The sequence below is a fragment of the Canis aureus genome, chromosome 27 (genome assembly GCF_053574225.1).
Source record: "Canis aureus isolate CA01 chromosome 27, VMU_Caureus_v.1.0, whole genome shotgun sequence".
Lineage (NCBI taxonomy): Eukaryota > Metazoa > Chordata > Mammalia > Carnivora > Canidae > Canis > Canis aureus.
The window spans coordinates 23,527,527-23,547,661 of record NC_135637.1 but is presented as its reverse complement, the minus strand read 5'-3'; the positions used below and the strand labels follow the sequence as shown (position 1 = coordinate 23,547,661).

At 47.3% G+C, this 20,135-nt stretch overlaps 1 protein-coding gene and 1 long non-coding RNA gene across 9 annotated transcripts in view; one reads left to right on the top strand and one right to left on the bottom strand.

Annotated features, from left to right (window-relative positions):
- SEZ6L (seizure related 6 homolog like) overlaps positions 1-20,135 on the bottom strand; it is a 188,992-nt gene that overhangs the window by 88,449 nt on the left and 80,408 nt on the right. The window lies entirely within an intron of this gene.
- LOC144299517 (uncharacterized) lies at positions 89-1,847 on the top strand. The gene is made up of 2 exons (XR_013366223.1): positions 89-280; positions 1,454-1,847. It is a non-coding gene; the product is annotated as an uncharacterized LOC144299517 (long non-coding RNA).

Sequence of the window (20,135 nt, the reverse complement as noted above, 5' to 3'; positions counted from 1 at the left end):
GCCGAAAAGAGGGAGGAGGCTGGCGTCATTGACTGACCATTTGTGACTCAACCCTTCCATTATGAGGGCATAGGAAAAGCCTGAGACTCCCAGCAGATGGTGGCAGGAAGGGAAACTGAGTCCCCAAAGCAAAACCCTACTGGATTCTCCCCTAGGCAGCTCCCCCTCTGTGGGAAAGGAGGCAGGAGAATCCCCTCAATATGGGATCAACCTAACCAAGATCTAGCAACTGTCTTCATCAGGCTCAGACATCCATCACTCTGAAAAAAAGTCACCAAAGGTGATTATTTATGGGGGCACTGTGTTGTCAGGAAATGTCCAAGGCTGGCCAGATCCCACCAGCAATCAGGCACCAGGGTTGAGTGGGGGACTTGGATGAGCTCAGTTTTTCATTTTTACAATGCACCAAAGAACCTCAGTCCGAGCACCATGAGAGAAGTAAAGATGGCAAGTTGTATCTTAAAATGACATTTTTAGATAACCTTTATTCCCAAAGCTGTGGTTATTAAAACCTTGGTATTCTCCTGGACTTTCGTTTGCAACTGCAGCCCATTCGATCCGTAGCACCCATGGGGATCTTTCTAAACCACCCCCTATCCAGGGCCCAGTGGGTCCTCCTTGCATTTATTCTTCTTCCCTTGATTCATAACACTACGAAAGAGGTCAGCCACAGTGTTAATCACACTATCATACTTGGCTGGCTTCTTTCTTATCTTCTCTGCTAGAAGTAAGTTTCTTGAGGAGAGTGGTCGCTTCTGCCTTGCTCATCACTGCCTGCCTAGGACCTATCCCATGGCCATGGATCTGATACCCACTAGGCCCCTCACAAATATCTCTCTAATGAACCATGGATATGCCTGCAGTATTGGTTGAGAGCAGACTCTGTTAGAGAAGTTCACCTCTTTTTTTAAAAATAGATTTTATTTATATATTTGAGAGGGAGAGAGAGAGCAAGCACAAGCAGGGGGAGCAGCAGGGAGAGAGGGGGAGGGAGAAGCAGTCTCCCCACTGAGCAAGGATCCTGATGCAGAGCTCAATCTCAAGACCCTAGGATCATGACCTGAGCCGAAGGCAGACGCTTCACCAACTGAACCATCCAGGTGCCCCAAGAAGTCCACCTCTTTAAGAGGGACTGTAGATTAGTAGACTACATTACTGGCTATCATAAAACTGAATCTATGCTAAACTTAATCCTCGATAAATATACTTGGCTTATGATATGTCTGGAGAGATGTTCTAGGTGAATGTACACACCTAGGTGTTCTAATTGCAAAACACGATTCCATCACGGTGCAAGCAGAGAGCCTGAGGACAGCCCATCCCTATAAATCCCATAGTTTGCTCCAACAACGGGGGGTGGGGGGGGAACAGAAGCCCACATGGTGAGTTTACTTGTTGCTGTCTTTTTTTTTCTGGCTCTGCCCACGATGCCACGGTCGTATGGATGGAGGAGATGTCGGAGCAATGTGTGCATCACTCAGGAGGGCCCACCAAACTGCACCGACAGCTGACACACCAAGTCTGCTGCCCAAACCTGGGGACTGCAAGGGACTTGCAGGGGTGTTAAAAGGGCCAGCTTATATAGGAAAGAACACTCTTTCAGTGTCTCGGCTACGAGACTAATTATCTATAATTGTCCTTTGTGAGCTGGCTTCTTCCCCATGAATGGGCCTCCTTTGTAACTCGTGTTGGGTTCAGAAAGCCTTGAAAATTCTTTTATGTCCAGTTGCCTCTCATCAGAGCAGTGGCTGGGCGGTACGTCCCTCTTCTCTGTGAATGAGCCCGGATAGCAGTTGGCACAGGGGTGCCATCCTGCCTTTGTACCTTTAACAATCCGATTAACTGTGGCTGACGGCAGTGCCAACTGATTAGCATTTAAACACTTGTCTCCCTTCCCACCTCCGTCCCCCACCCACCAAACTCCATTCATGTCTCATGGTGCGACTTTCTGATTTCTCACTGATGGTAGTCGGGAGGGGGAGAGATATGTGGCGTGATTTACTTGCAATTTCTTTGCGTACCAGAAAATCAGTGAGTCACTGGGACGAGGGCTGGGAGACAGAGGCACGACCCCACTCAGATAGGAACCCCATGGTGGGAAATCTATCTAGAGTCAATTACCTATCTACTCGCATAGACACATATAATACTGGGGGATGAATCCAGATGGTCCTCAAGTGAGTTTAAAAGACATCATGAGTAAGTTTACAACGTCTTTTCACCTGTTTGCTCAGATTCCCAGACAAGAATAAAGAGCAGAGCAGACTGGCATCCTGGGATGCTTATGGGGACATGCTTGGAGGTGGAGAAGGTGGGAAGACTGGTACACCTGGTCTTGGGAACTGGTGTTGACATCAAATTGCTATGTGGCCTTGAGCAAATTCCATCTCTCAAAGCCTTGGTTTCTGGCTTTGTAAAATGAGGGCAGTGATCTTTGCCTGGTCAACCTTAAAGAGACAAAAACTGGGGAGTGGAGGGGAGGAGTTGTGTGTATGACCAAGTTCTGAGATGCTTAAAGCACTTTTACAACCTTGAGGCTCACTTGGTTTCTTTTAAGAGGTGAGGGTGGTCCTCTCTTCAGACAGAACCTGGACAACAGTGGCTTTATTTGCTGGAGCCAAATAAAACATGCTTGTGGCTTCACCTGCATCATTGAAAATTTTCTTTTCCTGAGAAGTGTCTATTTTTATCTTCATTGTAAGGATGGGGAAGTGCTGGTGAGTGGCAAAGCCAGGATTTGAACTAGGGCTGTCTGACCTCCAAACCCATGTCCCAGTGAGGCGGGAAACAGGCTGTATGTTTAGTCTGGCTGGCCCCCGAATCCTAGCCTGGAGTGAATGCTGAGTGCTGCCCAGGAACAAACTAGCACAGGATCTGCTTCAGCTGTGAGATCCCCAGAGATAAAGGAGGACCCCCAACCATGCCCCATGGGTAACAGAGAGCCAGATGCTCCTCCTGAGGACTGGATTGTAGAGAAAAATAAGAGAATAACTTTATCAAAGGCAGATCCCAAAGGTAAGGGAGCTGGCTTAACATACCTGTTTTAGAGATGGGTATGGCCCGAGGTTCAAAGGGGAAGGGTCTGATCAGGAAGGTCAGGATTCTTCAGTGACTCTCTCTATGCACTTTGGTCAAAGTGTGTTTTCATCTCTGAGCCTCAGTTTTATCTGCTGCATAGTAGAATAATTTCTTGAAACAAAAGCTTCAGTGGAATGACAATCTCTCCTTGTGCAGTAAAGGATTCACTCAGCAGTTTGGGATTGTCCACACCCTGCACATTTTAAAGAAAGGTTTGGTGCTTGCCGCCATGCCTGGGAGGGAACCTCAAAACCCTTGGAATAATCCTGCCTGATAGGAGGGTCTTTATTTACGTGAGGCATTGGGCCCCTCCTGATACTCTATGCTAACAGCATGATTTATGGGTGGCAACCTTGGGCTTGGCATCAGTTTGACCTCTAGGGGACCTGGAGATTAACGTTAGCCACATGGGTGGTCAGTCATGCCTGTGTGATCAACCCCAAGTGGGCACCCTGGACACCAAAGCTCGGGTGAGCTCTCTTGGTTGACCATACTCTGTGGATGATACACAGTACCTCATGCTGAAAGTCCGGGCTGTCCGCCGGGAGAGGACACAGGGATGTCCACTGGGAGAGGACAACTGAGGATGTATGCCTGGCCTCTCCCAGACTCTGCTCTCTAGGCTTCTTCTCTTTGCTGATTTTAGTTTGGATCCTTTCACTGTAATAGACCAGACCTCTGGGTTTGACGGCTTTTCTGAGTTCTGTGAGTCCTTCCAGCAAATTATTGAACCTGGTGGTGGTCTTAGGGAGCACCGAACTCCCCAATCAACCACAAATGGGGCCATATGGATTGAATTGGGATGGAGGAAGGGGTCTGAGAGCTGCCCTCTGAGGCGTCTCCTTTCCTGAGCCACCTTTGACGAGGATGATGATGGTGGTAGTGGTGATGTTGGGGACTGATGGTGGCTAAGTGCCTGCTGCAAGCCAGCTCCTGTACTAAACGCTTTTACATTTACTCCTCTCAACAGCCCTGGGAGTGGGTCATATTATATTCCACATTTTACAGATGAGAACACTCAGACCCCCAAAAATTTGGTCTCTTGCTCAAAGTAACACAACTAGTGGCTGGTGGAGTTGGCAGTGGAACATAATGTGTAAATCACAGGACAAGATGGGCAAGATATCCCTTCCAGATCTGATGTCCCATGGACATGTGATTCTAAGGGATTATTTATCTTTTGGGGCCATGGCTGAGAATTCTAGGGTTTGGGGGAAGAAATGGTTTCTGCTTATCCCCACTTCTTCGCCACTCTCTCAGGTGATTTCCTCCATGCCAGGTGTACACCTGCTACCTTCTGGGCCAGCTTCAAGGGGGGACTTGGGTGCCAAATAGGAGAAACTGTTCCATTCTATTCCACTCATCCCATCCTATCCTATCCCATATCACCCATCCCATCTACCCCACCCCATCCCATCTCATCCCATCATGTATTGGGCACGTGCTGTGTTGGGAGACTACAAGGATGTACAACACATCGTCTCTACCCTCAGCCTCTACAGGTCAAGATTCTCACCAGGCAGATGAGTTCAGTGCATCCCGGGGAGCAGCTTGGCACCACTGAATGACAAGCCTCAGGCCCCTCCATTCTTTAACTCCTGGTCCTTGATGTCTGCCTCTTGGAGTTCAGCCAGCCTCTGCCCAGAGCCTAACGAGCTCTTATAGCCAACAAGAACAATGCCTCGGGTGTGTGTGGGCCTGAGGCCGAGGAAGTGCACAGAGCATCCCTTCACTCCCTGGCCCGCCTGGTGGGCAGGTGGTGGGTGTGGGGCTTGGGGGAAGTGCCGGAGGGGGCGGATTTGGCGGTCCTCAGAGTGGCCATTATCAGTCCCCTGGCCCAGCAGAGACTACACAGAGCGCCTCAGTGTCCCAGCGCCCACCTGGCCCCCTTTGCAGGCACCCTGCCTGCACACATTGGCACTGGGCCATCTCCCTGGAGTGGGGGGAAGGATGTCCTTTGATTCATCAGCAGCCAATGCTGCCAAGGTTGGCTCTGCACACGTGGGCTTGAGATGCAGAGAAAGAGACGCAGAGAGATGAAGAAGGAAAGACAGCCATCTCCCTTACAAGCCAGAACCTCGGCTTCACTCACAATGTCACTAGTAAGTTTTACATAATGACAACAACAGCTACCCTTTCGAAGCCTACGATGTGCTAAGTGGTTCCATGCACCGGCTCATTTAAGCCTCAGAATTACTCCAGGATACAGGGACTGTTTTCCCATTTTGCAGTTGAGAAAAACAGAGGCTCAGAGGAGGAAATCCATTCACCCAGGAACAGACTGGAAGACAGTGGTGGAACTGGGATTCAAACCCCCACCTGTCTGATATACAAGGCCCTTATCATCCCGCTTTACTGCATCCTACATATCATTCAGCACATTCTAAATACGTGATTTTTTTAAAAGATTTTATTTATTTATTTAGTTATTTTCTGTGGGGAAAGGACAGAGAGAGGAGAGAGAGAGAGAACCTTTAAGCAGACTCCTCGCTGAGTGCGGAGCCCGACGTGGGGCTCAATCTCACGACCCTGAGATGGTGACCTGAGCCAAAACCAAGAGTTGGACGTTCAACCAACTGTACCACTCAGGCGCCCCAATATGTGATCTTAATTTTCTCAATAGCAATTCATTGATTCATCCATGCTGTCCTACAGTCATTCAACAAATACTCCCTGAGAACCCGTGAGGGGCCAGGCACTGTGCTAAGCAACGTAGAAGCAGATATAAAATACATTGGCAACACCAGTCCCTGTTCTCAGAGTGGGTGGCAATGGAAGTGGGGGAAGAACTCCAGACCCCCTACCTTTATCTCCCAGGCACCTGTGCCTGTCTGAGCCTGTGGGATTAGGGCAAGCGGTGCCCTGAGACTTGTCCTTTACCTCTCTGCTTGGGGAGGCTGAGATTTATACTTGGCATAAGAGAACCAGATGCAGTCTGGCCAAGTGATAAGAGAACTCAGGCTTCTTGTGTGCAACCTCCAAAGTGGGGGAATGTCACGGAGACCATACTTAGAGCCTCTTGGTCCCAAACACACCTTTTAATAATATCTCATAAGCTTTTATTGGAGTATAATACACGGATGGAAAGGTCCACTCAATCGTAAGTGTACAGCTTGATGAACGTTCACAAACTGGACACAGCCATATAATAAGCAACCAGATCAGTCAGCAAAACACTGCCAGCACATCCTCTCCATCTTCTGGTCACACACCCCTCAAGGAGATCTTTATATTGCTTTCTATCGTTTGAGGATTCCTTTTGGCTGCTTATGAATTCACTGGATAATTACGCAGCATGTTCTCTTTTGCATCTGGCTTCTTTCTCGCTCTTTATATTTGTGAGATTTATCTGTGCTGATCCATGCAGTGATGGCTCATTCCCTTTTTTATTGCTGCAAAGTATTCTATGTTACGACTATACCACAATTTTCCCATTCTACTGATTATGGCCATTTGACCTGCTTCCAGTTTGGGGCTATTGTGAATAGTACAACTGCAAAACTTTATTACATGGATTATTTTTATTTTTATTTATTTTTTGGTGCACACGTATACCTACTTCTGTTGGGTATATTCCCAATAGAGTGCCGGCTACACAGCATGGCATGTTCATCTTTAGTAGACACTGCCAGAGTTTGAGTACAAATCTTCCAATTTTGATGATAAATCTGTCCAGCTGCTTTCCTACAATGCAGTAGCTAGCAGACTGGCAGAGACCTAATGTTGTTTATATAAATACTAATAATAATGACTATTTTTACTGCTGTTCTGTTGTTCCTACCCTCCAAGGACTTGGGAATAAAGACACGTGCTAAGCACCAAATGAAGGGTTTGTACAAAAACCTGAACCAAGCGAATATCCAAAGAGGGCAATCAGACAATATTCCAATATCAATTTCCATTTTCCAAGGGTCGACCGGTCATGTTTCATCCTCATTTTGGTATCCGGATCATCAGTGGACACTTCATTACATCCTTGGATGGGGATCAGTCTCCTTTAACTAAGCATGAAATGAATCCAGGGGGCTGGGCTGTAATTCGAAGTCGCTTGCCCATGGAAAGGGGCAGGAAGGTGGGTAGGGGTAGAGAGTCCACATGGGGAGGAGCTGCAAGCATTCAGGAGACCCCAATGAGGCCCTTTCCCACGAGAGCCACCCAAGTTTTATAAGCAGCAGGCAATGCATGCCCAATGCGCCATCTTGAGCCCCACTTGGGTAAAGAAGAGCTGAAGGAATGATCCCAAGATGACATTGGGTCCAGAATTTAAATCTCCATGAAGTCTGATGCCACACTTTCACTCTGCAGGGCACTGGAGACATCCACAGCTTCCATTCTGCAAACTGGCTCTCTTACATCTTTGCTACCATGTCTTTGCTATGTCTTCCATCACTGCTTCTAGTGCATCCCTCCCTGACCTTCAGATGTGCATCTGGCACACATATCGCGCCAGGTATTGGGGTCAGCCCTCCACTGTGCATCATCTGATTTCATCCCTCTGTGTCAAGTGCCATGTTTGTGTCCATTTTATGGATAAATAAACTGAGATTCAAAAAAATGAAGTGATTATTCCAAAGCTTTTGAAAGCAGGTTTAGCCTATGCTGAGGTCTGCCTGACTCTGGGGCAAGTGTCTTTAACCACATCTTGTGTTCTTGGCCCTCTGACACCTTCCCCCAGGGCTCTTCCTCCTGAGAACATTCTTTTCCTTCTTGGATGGCTTCTCTTCCCTCTTTTCCTGGTCCTCTCCCTTCATGCTCTAGGCTTCTAACAGGGCAATGACAACTCATTGGCCACAGCTGAAACGACACTGGTGGGCGAGATAATACAATATTGATCTTCCCACGGCAGACTCTATTCCTTGTAGCAAGTGGAAGGGAGATTAATGCAGGGCCCTGGCGGATAGCAAACAGCATCTGTAAGGCAGCTTCTGTGACAGGCAGGATAACATGCTTTATTAGCCTTATGACAAGACAATGTTTTACCATAATTTTTGATCAGAGACTGGGCGATGTTAGCATCAAAATACATTTGGGAGGCAGTCACGCCGTGTAAGTAGTGGATGAAAAATACAGTCAGTGGCAGGGGCTGGTGGATCGGAGGTTGGGGTTAACCTCAGCTTTTCAAAGGGAAAAGGGACACAGGAAATGCAATGGATGCTCAGACCTCCAAGCTAGGATGCCAGGGTTCCAATGCTGGCCCTGCAATGACCTCTCCACGCTCTAGGTTTTTGCATGTATTTAGGTTCCTGATCTAGAAACCCTTGGCTATTGCCTTCCCCCAGACTAGTGTTTCTCAAAAGACTACTCACAGCAGAATCTTCTGGACTGATTTTTAAAATGAATTCCTGGGCTTCATCCCAGACTAAGGAGTCTGTGCTTTTACCAAGTACCCCTGGTGAGTTACGTGACCACTGATGTTTGAGAACCACTGCTTTTGGGAGCTCTGAGCATGGAGAAGATGACATCCCACAATGTCACCACCACCGTGTCATTATGCTCATAAAGCTGCACTGAACTGCATTATAGTTAATCATGTAATATTTTTACAGCACTTTTGCATGTACACAGCACAGTCACATCTATTGCTCTATTTGATCCTAGAACAAACTTATGGAAGAGAAATGAAAACTACTCTTCTTCCCATTTTAGAGAGGAGAATACTGAGGCAATCATGTCAAAGATCTCATTGCCAGCAAGGACAGTAGCTGGCATTGGTTCCTGAGCCTTCCGTCAAACACACCTGCTCTTTCAGATTCTCCCTAGACCAGGGGTACATAACTGGGGGGGGGGATTCTGCCCCCCAGGGGACATTCAGCAATGCCTGGAAACATTTTTGGCGGTCAAGCCTGGGGTGGGGAAGGGGTGCTACTAGTATCTAGTGGGTAGAGGCTAGGGATCCCACTCAGTACCCAAAATGCATAAGACTGCCTCCACCACAAAGACCCACCCAGCCTAAATGTCAGTACCGCCGAGGTGGAGAAACCCTGACCTATGTACCTGCCTCTATCCTACCTGGATTTTATTCTAAATTTACTGGGATGCTTCTAGAGAGTTGTTGGCACAAGGAGTTATATGACCAGATGAAGGTGCTGTATCCCTCTAGAGGTGAACTGTCAAGATGACAAAGGAAATGCTGGAAGACCCGTTTAGGAAGCTAATTTATTCGTGGCATGATCTTGGCCAGGCCACCCCTCCCTGCTGAGTCTCAGTTTCCTCTTAGGTAGGACGAGGGTGGAGGGATCCCACTAAACAGGATTCCTCCTATCACTTTAAAACTGTCTTATGATCTAATTCTGTCTAATTTTCTGTTAATGCTGGGTGACCTCCTTTGGAAGGCGAGACAAGATCTGAGAGGCTGGCCCTCTGAAAGTCATTGTGCATTTTGGCCGATCCATCTTCCCGCCTCATCAGCCAGATTTGCTCCATGTTAAAAAGGAACTCCCAAGGCAGAGAATGCTTTGGAAGGAAATTGGATTGGAATTTAATTGATGATCTGGGCGATATGCCACAGCTATTAAATTACCCTGAAAAGCCAACCCATTGTTCTATACAGAAGCAACATGGCTTTGTTTGGATAATGCCATGTGGGTGAATTCAGTTTCTTCCCCACTGGACCCACTGTGAGTAGAAGTGTCTCTTTGATGCCAGTGGGCCAGATGCATACCAGCCCTCATGATGGCCTTCACGTACTTCATGGCTGGAAGTGTCTCAAATTCACCAGTGCCTCCAAATCTAACTGCACCTCTTACTCTTTCTGACCACCCTCCTTGCAGTCCTGGTGATACTCCCTTTAATCTGACCATTCCATGTCTTGCCTTAAAACCTCTCCATGGATCTCCATCATCTATGCTGGCAATCACCAAATTCACTATATTGGGGGCTATTGAGAGATGGGCCACAAAAAATAAATTTGGAGATATTTCCTCCTCTTGGACAATTACAATGCCTACCTTCCTAGTAAAGGCTCTGACACGTCCTACAGCAAAGAGACAATGTACCCAGCTGGGTTGAAACCACGTTTCCCAAATCATCTGCACATTATTCCCTTTCTGCTATTCTGTTCATCCACATCTCATTTATTTATGTCTTATGAAATAGGCTTCCACAGAATTCCAGTCTGGCAAACAGTGAGCTGTACATGGAAGTACAAAATCTTTGGCCTGGCATTCAAGGCTCTCCATGGAAAGGTTCTTGAAGCCATGATGGTTAGCCTCATGTCCTAGCTTCCAGCATTTGCTCTATAGCCATTTCAAACTCCTTGACATTCTCTAAGGCCCATATTTTAGAAGGGCAGGTGATAAAGCACAGTAGTTACAACCAAGCCTGGAGTCACTGAATCTGAATCGCTGAATCATATTTGTGCCATTTCCTGGCAGTGTGAGCTTCAAGAGTTAGTCACCGTGACCTTAGCCTCTTTACCTGTGAAATGGGTATAAGAGCACCACCTCTAGGGTAGTTGTACGAATTCAATGAGCAGACATATGTAAAGAGCCTAGAACAGTCAACACTCAGTACCTGTTAGCTCTTGATTTAATTATATGGTTATAACTGTACACACAATTCCCTCTGTTGGAAATACTGGCTCTCTTCTTGGCCATCTGGCAACCTCTAGTCATTCTCAAATGTCTTGGCCCTGACCTTAGCCCTCTGTAGAGACTTCTATACAACTCTTCAGAAGAGAAAGGCACCCCTTCCTCTCTTCTCCTTCAGCACCTTGCCCTCTTTCCTTTATTCATCCCCATTTAATTGAGCCCCTATCCTGTGCCTTCCACTCAAGGTATTGAGGACACAGTGGAAACAGGATTGACTTGGTCTCTGACCTCTTGGAGCTGAAAGTCTAGAAAGAAAGACAGACATGAAATAAAGAATGGCACAGCTGCATGCAGCCAGGAGGAGAACTATGGGAGCACTTACTAGGACCCTGGTTTCTTGCTCTTGGTATGTTGCATTTTAGTGACTTACTTTTTTTTTTTTTAAGATTTATGTATTTATTTGAGTGGGGGTGGGTAGGCAGAGGGAGAGGGAGAGAGAATCTCCAGCAGACTTTCTGCTGAGGGAGGAGCCTAATGTGGGGCTTGATCCCATGACTCTGAGATCCTGACCTAAGCCGAAATCAAGAGTCAAACACTTAACCAACTGAGCCACTCAGGTGCCCCAGTGACTTGTTTTTAGGCACATCTCTTCCACTGGAGAGGGAGTTCTTTCAGGAGCTGGAGTGAGTGCCTGGAGCATAGAAGTCACATCTGAAATGTTTACTGAATGGTGGGAGGGTCTGGGAGCAGTAAAGCTTGGGGATGGCCCTCATCCCCCTCTCCCCCTTGACCAAACATACCTGCCAGCTACTGGGGCGTCTACCATTTGGAACCAAGCATAAACCAAATCCCTTAAGGAAGGGAAGACAGAATGACCTGGTTTATTCTATTTGAAGAACTCAGAGTTCCCAGCACCCTGGGTGCCTCTCAGAGCTCCATTTTTATTTCTTAAAGAAAAATAATAAAGCAGGTTAGTGCTAAAGAAGATGAATAGGAAAGAAGGCAGGCTAACTGGTGGTGTGCAGCTCTCAGAGGTGCTTTCCTTGTCAGTTCCAGTGAGGGGAGAGAGAAAAGACACGATTCTTCAAATAGCTCTTCTCTTTTTGGGGAATATGTAATCGTCTCAATTAAAACACAGACCAGAATATTTAATGGCACGGAAATTGATTTTGATGCTATTTAAATAATTTCCCCCTAGAGAAAACGGGTATTACTTGGCCTAATTTTGAGGGAAGCATTCATTTCCTTCCCAGCTCAGAACTTGCGTGCATGAGGTTCTGTTCCAAAGCAGATCTGAATTTGTGTCAGGTTCAGAGGACTTTTCCAGGGGACTGGAAGGGGAAGGAGCCTATACCAAGGCCACTTGGGTCAACTAGAGAGGTCACAGAGTGCAGGTTTAAAACTCCCCTAAGGATACCATCCTTAGCTCCTCTGTTAGGAGTTTCCATAGGAGTACTGTCCATGATGTCATTAAGAGCAGGGGCTAGGTGAAGGAGTGTTCAGTGATGTGTGGCCCTGTGTATTTTCCCCAACCCTAAAATACATTTGTGTAATACAAATGCTCCACATCCTGTAGGAAATGCACATGTTGGTTCTCTCTAAATTGCCTTTCTTGGGAAAGGACACTAGAAAGGAAATGAAACTGCATTTGCTACTCACTAGACCCTCTGCTAAGGTATTCCATTAAAATCCTACACCAAAAGCTCTTGACAAAGGAAAATCCATGGGTTGAAAGCAAAGGTTGCCAAACTATAGCCCACGAGCCCAATCTGGCCCGGTCCACCATCTGTTATTGTAAATAAAGTTTTATTGGTACACCATCATTTTCTCCTTTACATGCAGTCTATGGCTGCTTTTATGCTGCAATGGCAGTGTTCAATACTTGTCTCAGAGACTGAATGGCCAGCAAAGTCTAAAATATTTACCATTTGGCCCTTTACAGAAAAAGTTTTCTGACCTCTGGTTTGAAGTATGAATATATGAAATTATAGTTTTATTTTTTTTTAAAAGATTTTATTTATTTATTCATGAGAGACACAGAGAGATCAGCAGAGACATAGGCAGAGGGGGAAATAGGCTTCCCGCGGGAAACCTGATGTGGGACTCAATCCCGGGACCCCAGGATCACGACCTGAACCAAAGGCAGATGCTCAACCACTGAGCCACCCAGGCGTCCCAATATTATCATTTTAGTAGTGAAAAGGGGGAAAAAAAGGTAAAACGTTAACAATTTCACATGGTTTCATCTAATGCCCCATTTTGGAGTTAAATCCCAGTGGTTGTACGGCTTATCTCATTCATCTTCTTCATTTGTATTCATTTAGTAAATGGAACTAAAGTTCAGAGAGGTTAAGTGACTTGCCCAAGGTCCCATAGGTGGAAGGTGGCAAGATCAGGGCACATACTCAGGAGCCTAACGCCAAGATATTTGCTCTTCCTGACCCCTGGGAGGAGCCCTGACAAATCCTGTGCCCTGTTGTCCACCTCTGTGCCCTCAAAGTCACCAAATATTAACACCTCCCCTGCAGCGCTTGCCCTAGCAAATGCAGAGTCTGCCAAGAATCCAGAATTGGAATGACCTTGAGTTTAGGTTGCTAACAGTAAATTTTGTGACTGGAATCTTTGATTTGAGAAATGGCCAAAGGTCATCAGAGCTGACCCTTGGTGGTGGGGTTAGAGGTATCTCAAGAGCAGTAGGGGGGGGGTCTTAAAAACAGGAAGGAGATAACATAGCTAGATTTGCCAAGATCACTCTCCTTTGTGGCTGGAGCTTGGAGAGGGGCCAGAGTGAAAGCAAAAAGACCAATGCAGGTGAGAGATGGTGAGGCTTGGATAACAGTGGAGACAGAAAGATAAGATTCTGGATAGATCTGCTTGAGGTCTAGAGATCTTGGGCCTGGATTGGAAATGGAAGGGGGAGGGATTGAAAGAGAACAAAGGGCAAGGATGATGCCTGGACTTGTGCCTCAGCAACCAGGTGGATAGCAGGCTTTCCTGAGATGGGAAATGCTGAGCAAGGACTAGTTTTGGGAGGAAGATCAGATTTATCACGCAGGTCACTGCAGAAAGGGGAAACGGTTTATCTCGGTCGTTGGGAAGAATACGTGAAGTAACATTTGTTCAGAGCTGAGCATGTACCTGTGTTCCTTAAACATGTGGATTAAGGAGGCAGAAGGTCATCAACAAAGGCCTGTGGCAAGACGGGGAGAATGTGCCTTCTGGAGTCAGAGAGACACAATTTCAAATCCAGGGCCTGCCACTTCGTCACAACCTGACTTTGGATGCCTTATTTCACTTACCCAAGTCTTGGTTCCTTATCGGATGATGTGGAGACGTTGGAGGAATAGGCACCGTGCTAAGTGGTTGACAAGCACATCTCCATGAACCCTCATACGCTAGTACTCCCAGCCTTGTGTTATACATAACAACAATGGGGCAGGGAGGAGAAGGCACCTGCCCCAGTTACACAGTAAGCAGATGGAGCTGGACTTGGAATCCAAGCTGGTGAGCTCTGCAGCAATTATGGTATCCTGGAAATGACAAGTTTCCTGGGTGGCTGTGAGAATGAGACCAAGGGGAGGGCTACTGTGGCATCTGGCACCAGTAGACCTCGGGGCAGCTGAGTGGTATCAAGATTCCTTGCCATAGGAGTTTAAAGGGAACCAGGGCTGGGTACTGTGGGAGGCTTCCTGGGGGAGGTGGTATTAGATTTGAAACTGAAAGGTACTCAGTCAAGCAGGGGAAGAAGACCATGAGAAGAAGGGTAGGTGGGTGTGGAAGCTCTGAAGTACAAGATTAGTCATTTTGTGGACTTAAGAGGAACCAAAGTTCTCGGTCTGGTGTTCAAACCATTCCATTTTCCTTTTGATTGCTTTGGGGTCCTAGTGATGCCTACTGGCCTCTCTTTAGGGACTGAACTTTCTCATGGTAAATAATTTGGGTTTCACATCTTGGCCTTTCAGCATCCCTCTATCAAACTGTTCACATGGTGGTCTTCCTTGTCTCTGCTGGCTACCCTTTCTCACTCAGATTTTGGGCTCTTTGCTTAAACATCACCTCTGTAGCATTCTGGACTAGGTCAGTCCCCATTACATGCTCCCTGAGCTCCTCATGCTCTAATTACTTGTTCAACATCTGTCTTTTCCCCTAGGAAAGATGCCTGAGAGTGGGAACCATAATCTGGTTTTACGAATCTAGTACCAGCAGCTCTGAGATGGGCATGTACTCAGGCGAAATAAATACTTGAAGAAACGAATGAATGAATTTGTATCCTGCATCCTGGCTCCTTCGCCTCATCTGGGTTAATGTCTTTCCCTTCCTTCCCCTACGTGTTTCTACAGCTTGTCATGAGCGTGTGCATGGCTGAGTGTTCTCTCTACCACACAGGGTTCCCTTCTCCCTCAGAAGGATTGTGGATCCCTTTTTAAAAAAATTTTATTTGTCCTCCATTCTAGCCCTGACTACCAGGTTACTATCCCTGGACTTTCTCTTTTCTCCTCCTACCACCCAGCTCCCTTCCCTGTGGAGACAAGAGAAAATCCAAAGGGTTTCACTAGTTTTTCAGGACCCTCCATCTCCAGTCTTATCTCCATCGGACTCTGGGATTATTAAGGCTCGCTCTGGCCCACCCCAGAAGGCTCACATGATTGAAGCCCTTGTTCTTCCTCAATCAATACCACCTTTTCCTTGAAGCCAGCCCCAATTACCCTAGTCCAAGCTGACTTCTCTGGAACACCTGGGCCCGTTCTGTCCGAACCACTTTTGGGGGGGACATTTTATCCTTGTTTTATCTGTGTGGGTCCCACCATCTCTATTATAATTCTTTGAAAGGAGAGGCCTTATTTTGGTTAACTTTGTATTTCTGCAGCACCTGATGCCCTATGCTTAGCAGGCACATGCTACCCGCCTTCTATGTGTATGGTCTCTAACCACTTGATTCACGTATGTCTTCTGCATTCCATTGAAAATTTCATGCGGGCGGAGACCTGAGGCATCTCCATAGCTCTTGATTTGCCAGCCAAGAAGGAAAGCTAGTTTGAGCAGGGTCGTCTTGCTGCTGTGACCCCATGGGCTCCTCATCTTGACCTGCTCCTCAGATTGCCTTTCAAGGTAAAACTCTATTTTGAACATCATTACTGTAGAATAGGATTTTTGGCCCTAATTCTGTTCAAGATTGTCAAGGATAGAGGGAGACACCAACAATCATTATCTTGCCTCTCCTGGTGCCAGCTCATTTCATCCTCATATTCTAAACCTAACCTTAACCCAAAGCTCTTTTCTTTCTCGCGTTTGGAGCAAAAATACCACTTTCTTCTCACTTCAGCCACCGTGGTCCTAATCTCAAGCCAGAAATCTGGAAAGTGTTCTGTGTCTTCCCCCTCCATGTGTAGTCAATCACAAGTTTGCTTCCTTGACTTCACTGCTTTCTCCATCCCCACCAGCTCATGCCCACTGGCCCAAGGTGCCCACATCTCTTGTCCAGATGATTATGATCCTCCTTCCATGGCGGTTATTCTAAAATTCAAATATGGCTGGGGCGCCAGGGTGGTTCAGTCAGTTAAGTGTCTGCCTTCGGCTCAGGTCACGATCCCAGGGTCCTGGGATCAAGCCCCACATTGCATCAGGTTCCCTGCTTTTCCCTCTCCCTCTGCCTGCCACTTCCCCTGCTTGTGCTCTCTGCCTCTGTCAAATAAAGAAATAAAATATTTAAAAAATAAAATAAAATTTAAATATGGCCATACTACTCCTCTGCTTAAAATGCTTCAGACTCAACCTTCAGAATCTGGGTTGACTGCTTCAAACGTTGTGGACAAGCTCCTTCAGTTCAGTCCAGGCCTGCAAGTATGGCCTTGGCTCCCTCACTCTCCTTCCGACCCCAGAACCTTTAGAATCCAATCACCCAATTACACAGAATCACATATAATTTTCCCAATAGCTGTAGTATAGCCATAGCGGTTAGGAACACGGGTCCCACAGTCAGACTGCCTGGGTTTGGATTCAGTTCTGCAATCTACTAGCTGTATATAATGTTTATGTGCCTGAATTTCCTCATTTAAAAATAGAAAAAAAAGGGGGGATCCCTGGGTGGCTCAGCGGTTTAGTGCCTGCCTTCGGCCCACGGCGTGATCCTGGAGTCCCAGGATCGAGTCTCACATTGGGCTCCCTGCATGGAGCCAGCTTCTCCTTCTGCCTGTGTCTCTGTCTCTGTCTCTCTCTCTGTCTCTCATGAATAAATGAATAAAATCTTAAAAAAAAGAAAGAAATTAGATATACAGTAGTGCCTACTTCAGAAGGCTGTTGTCGTGTAAATGAGACAACTTGCACACAGGTCTTAACCCCATCCCATGCCTCTTTTCTCTCCATGAAACGTGCTGCACTATCTGCTCTGGTTCATGCTGGTGCTTTGCCCCCTTCTTCACCTGGTTAATTGCTAACTGCTTCTCTTCAGCTCCCAGTTCAGGTGGCATCTCTACCAGGAAGGCTTTTTGGGGTTCTTGGGCTGAGTCAATGACTCCCTGCTTCCTTTTTTTTTTTGACACCCTGATTCCTGCTCACTTTTCACACTGTCCTGTGGGACACACGCCATGTGAATTAGGACCTGGGGCTTCCCTCTCCCCATCCTCAGTGCCTGGCATCGGGGGACACCCTTGGGCAGCATTTGGATATGAATGGATATATAAGCATCTTCTCTCTTATGAGCCTGTGTGTATTTCAAGGTAAAGGTGATGCCTTCTCTCCCGGTCCCCCTCCTATTTAGCTCTCCACCCAGACTTGGGCAGAGTGGATGCTCACAAAAGACTTTTTAGCTTGGCTGAATTGGAAATGACAGACTCATTCCGGGAGTCCTCGCATGGCCATCGTGATGGGGGGGAGAGGGCGGCTGGCTGGCAGGAGCATGCTGATAAAGGCAGCCAGAGTTGGTATAAGCCATTTATTCTCCTGAAAGAACTAAAGCTAATCTTTCACGAGCAGTCTGGTCGGATTCTCGTTTCTAATACAGATGCTATCAGGGTCTTAGATGTGATAAACTCCCGGGGGCTTCTATAAGACTCTGAACGCTGCCTTGAGTTAAATGCCTGTTCTCTTCCCAGTTCCAGCAACTGTCTCCAGATCCGTGAGCTGCAGACAGCCGACTGCAGGGAAAAGCCAGTCTCCTCGAGGTCTGGAGTAAGCAGGCCAGGGGATGCTCTGTACTGTCTGTTCCCTCGCCCGGTGAATGCCCCTCTGCAGGCTTCAGGTGGAGCATAAACATTGCCTCCTCAGAAGGGCTTTCTCTAGCCAACTTAATTAAGAAAGTCTTTATCATTTTCCTGATGTCCCTGTTTATGGTGAGCTCCGTGAGGGCAGGATCCATCTGTATCCAGTCCACCTTTATATCTTTTGTGCCAATATAGTCCCTTGCACATAGGAGCTTCCCAATAAATATTTATGGGATGAATTACTGGATGGGAAGTAGGAGTGCTGTGAGACTCTGGGAAATCACTTGTTTTCTGGCTTGCTTCCTCTCCTGGAAAGTGAGAGAGCTGAACGGATTTTGGCGAGTTCCTTCTGGGTCCATTGTCTATGAATTTACAGGAATGAGACCAGGAAGAAAGAGTTTCATACTGGGTGCTGCTCACTAGGTGCATTCACTCAGGTCAGGGCTTCTCAATCTGGGCACTGTTGCCACTTCTTCCTGGTGGAGGCTGTCCCGTGCATTGGAGGACGCTGAGCAGCGTCTCAGGCCTCTACCTGCTAGATTCTGGTAACAACCCGACCCAGGTGGTGACAACCAAAAACATCTCTGGACTTTGCATATATCCCTTCCGCATCCTCATTGGGAACCCCTGGACTAAACGGTTGGGGCCTGGATAATCATGCTAAGGAGTCTGGACTCTGTCCTTCTTTGCATTTAACCAGAACCTTCCCTGTGGCATAGGAGCATGTTTCCCCTTGAAGGGCTCTCAGCCAGTGAAAAACTCCTTCCACTGCAATGAGTCTCAGACTTGACTCAGCATCAGAGTCATCTGGGAGGATTTCTTAAGATACAGACTGCTAGGCCCCACCCAGGGTATCTGATTCAGCAATCTGGGAAGGAGCCAAGATTCCGCATTTCCAGCAAAATCCCAGCTGATGCTGTTGTTGCTGGTTGAGGGACCAGACTATGAGAACCAGTGCCTTGTGGCCGTGGCTCCCAGTCCTGGCAGTGCTCAGGCCATACCCCACTACATCAGCATCTCTGGGCTGGCACCCAACATGTGTGTTTCTGAAGTCCCCAGGGGATCCTAGTGTGCAGACAAGCCCGAGCCTTCAGTCTCATGGCACAGAGCCAGCCCTGAGCACCTCTTCCACATTTTCTACATTCTGTTCACTCAGAACTAGTCCTTTGACCATTTTGGCCATGGGGTAAATGCTGGAATGGAGAGACCTACTTTTCATTCATGTTTTGGCTTCTTCCTCCCTCAGGTGGCCTCTTATCCACTGGGTTTATTCACTTGTTGGCTAATGTCCTCATCCCCATATGCCTTAGTTCATTCTTTCATGTGTCCCTTCCACCCCTCAATACCCCACCCGCTTATCTGCTTCCCACTCTTCATCTAGTGTCTCCAATGGTTCCCTTTGTCTCTACCTAGGTGCTTTTCCTCCTCCCCATTTTTATCTTGGCTCATTTATCATCCTGTCTTGCTTTGTGCACTGGGAGGACAAGAGAAGGATAACTAAGACGGTAGGCGTTTGCACATGGAAATCTTGCTCTTTCTGGCTCCTCTGCTCCCCCTCATCCCCACTAATCCTCCTCCAGACCTCAGCTTTGCCTGGGTCTTTTCCTGGATCTCCCAGAGGAGCTCACAACCCTCTTGCATGCTCTTACAACCCACAGATCTCACAGACGTAATTTTACAATGTTTTTTAAATTGCAAGGTTTCTATTTGTCTGTCCCCCTGGACTGAGCGGGGATCCTATCTGTTTTGCTCTCTCTGGGTCCCTGTGTCCAGCATGGTCCTGCCCCTGCAGTGAATGAATACAGCAAGGGTCCTCCTGCCATGGGTCACCCTCTCCTAACTGGCTCTGGCTGGGTCCTTTGTGCTGGTGACTGGTGAACAGGGAAGTAACAGTCAATCCCAGGACTCTTTTCTCAGCAACCGTGAGCCCAGATGGGTTGTGTTTACCTAGAAAAGACAGAAGCAGCCCTAATCCCCACTATGTTGGCAAAAGTTATTCTTGAGGGTCAAACGTGGATTTCTCAGGCTGACCTCAAATGCTGCATCTCATCCCAGGCTTACAAAACCCACAGGAAGTCCTTCTCTTCCTTCTACTGGGGAATGGGAGGTTGGTGTTTCGCCATTTTCTTTGTTTGGGGCACCTCTTGGACTTTGAGATCTTAGACGGTCTGACATTTACTCATCAGAGGGGATTCTCATTTCTCTTCCGGCCACTAAGTCCCCTGTAGGTGGGAAAGCTGCAGGAGATGAACACAGACTTCCCAAAGCATTAATCAGGCTCAGAGGGGAGCAAACGGCAAGTGTGTAAATGCAGAAGACTGAGCCTTAG